We start from the raw sequence: 2,673 nt of genomic DNA on the forward strand, positions 1-2,673 counted from the left end.
TCTATTAGACACTCCTACCTAGTTGGTCCACCTTGTAGATGTAAAGTCAGAGACGATCGCTCATCTATTGCTGCTGTTTGAGCTGTTGAGACCTTCATCAGTGGTCACAGGATGCTGCCCACGGGTGCTGTTGGCTGGATATATTTTTGGCTGGTGGACTATTCTCAGTCCAGCAGGAAGAGTGAGGTGTTTAAAAACTCCATCAGCATTGCTGAGTCTTATCCATTCCAGCACAACACACACTAACACATCACCACCATGTCAGTGTCACTGCAGTGCTGAGAACGATACACCACCTAAATAATAACTGCTCTGTAGTGGTCCTGGGAGAGTCCTGACCATTAAAGAACAGCATGAAAGGGGGCTAACATAGTATGTAGAGAAACAGATGGACTACAGTCAGTAATTGTTGAACTACAAGGTGCTTCTATATGGTAAGTGGAGCTAGTAAAATGGACAGTGAGTGTAGAAACAAGGCGGTGGTTTTAATGTTATGGTTGATCAGTGTATAATCATGCTATTGGGTTCAGTGGGACTAGAAGGAAGATCTGCTATTAAATGGTTTTATTTGCTTTGACAGTAATGTGATTTATAACATATCATGCCTATAAAACACTGCTGAATTGAACTGAATTGGGATATGACGGAGAAGGGTGTCAATGTTCTGTGATAAAAGAAAAGAAAAAAAACGTGGGGTGTTATGGTTGAAGTGACAATCAAACCAGGAGCTTCACAAAAAGTCTTTCTTTCCTCTGTTTTTTTCTTTTTTTTAGTTTCCTCTTTTGCTTCATGGTTTTTTGGTAGCTTTCCAAACTGCTATGATTGTAATTGCACTTACACGCACACATACAAACACACACACAAGCACACAAGCAGGCACTTCTGTTTGGCCGGATAAAGTGTTTAGATGGAAATGGAAAAAAGAAAAGAGAACAAAGAATGGAGATTGTTACAAATACATTTATTTTTGAGATGGGAGGTGGATCAAGACTGTCAATCAGTAGTCTGTAAGCCTTGACTGAAAGCTACACACATAGTGACTCAGAGCAAATCACAAAATACACACGTTCATCTATTTTACACACACAGCTCACATGGGGAAATCCAGACGAAGCTGAGTGTATGTTGGGTAATGTCGGCAAATGCTCCCTGGCTGCAGGCTTTGGCTCGTCCTTGTGGTATAGCAGCCAGCCAAGAAGACACAAAAACACATGAACACGCAGAGAATTACAGTGCAAAACTAGTTCAACTACACACACACACACACACACACTGGACTGTTCTCTCATGTTACATACAAATAGCACAAAATTCCACAGACACAATCATAAATCAATCAGAGCTGAATTACAACCCTGAGGATCAGCAAAACCTGGCTCAGTCAGGCAAACACAGAGCCGTTTATGTTATTGTGCTTATACGCGTACAAGGCAGGGTGGGCTCAGGTGCGGATCAAAGCCGAGGGATCAGGGGAACAGGCTGAGCGTGTCAGGATTGGAGGGGCGGGGGTTAATTAACGTCTCACTCCTACTTCTCCGTCTCTTCCCCCTGCAGACCCTATTCCCTCTCTTCACTTGGGTTTCTGTTATATGTGAGCTGATATTTTCTCTCTGGGTGGTTAGGTGAAGGTGTGTAGGGGGATTGCCTGTAATTGCACCAAATCCACCAGGTCCACTGGGAATAAGACATGGCAATAAAGAAACACACATAAAATCAGACACAAGGTTACAGGCTATATACAGATCATAACTGTCTATCAAAGCAGATAAAGACATTAGCACATTGGGGGCTGTGATATAAAGGTGACACAACAGCCGTCATACAATGCTGGGTTTAAGTTGTGATTATGTTGATGTTAAAATGGTCTGCTTAACCATTTGGTTGAGCTTACTTTAAGTCTAAATACTTGGGTAAAAATAAGCTGTATTTAAATAATCTTGTTTGGGCCATATCTACTATATATCCAAAATATTGGTAGATGACACTTATGACAAAAAATATGAATTGTTTGTTGTTGGTATAGTCCCAAGAAACTAAGAAATGCAAAGAAATATATTTTTTAAACATTATTTTCTTGGTGAGACCATTAAAAGGTTAATTTTGTTTAACATTTGCCTATTTACAATGTTGCAAATATGTTATTTGTATATTAGTAGCAACATAGCATTGTTATAGCTTAATCTAGACATGGGCAAACACGTCTATAAGATCATTATTTATAATAGTATTACAAATTAATTGCTAATTTTACTAAATTACACTAAATTATTTCCGGTAATTAAGAATCCAGTAATAACACAACACTTGGTTTAAAAAAACAATTTGATTCATTTAGGTACAAAATAATCCAACAAACAGCCTTTCCGACTGGGCTGGGTGAACAACTATTGGCTGTTGTTCTGGGTTAGAGGGTAAAAAAAGTCGGATCATAGGTCCTCATAACTGGTGCGACTGCTGGCGACTGCCCCCTGCTGGCTGACTGATGGCGCCTGCACAGAGCTGAGGAATAATGCTGATGGGGGTTTGGCCCTCCATACACAGCGCCCGTCAGTATATGAACTCGACTCGTGCAGGTGAAAAATGCAGTCTGTACTGACTGTACGTGCCAGAGGGGGCGTATGTCAGTTGAGAGGCGTCCTCAGTTAGCGGTGAAGGGTCGAATCAGTATAGAGG

This window comes from Trichomycterus rosablanca, chromosome 4, assembly GCF_030014385.1.
Source record: "Trichomycterus rosablanca isolate fTriRos1 chromosome 4, fTriRos1.hap1, whole genome shotgun sequence".
NCBI lineage: Eukaryota > Metazoa > Chordata > Actinopteri > Siluriformes > Trichomycteridae > Trichomycterus > Trichomycterus rosablanca.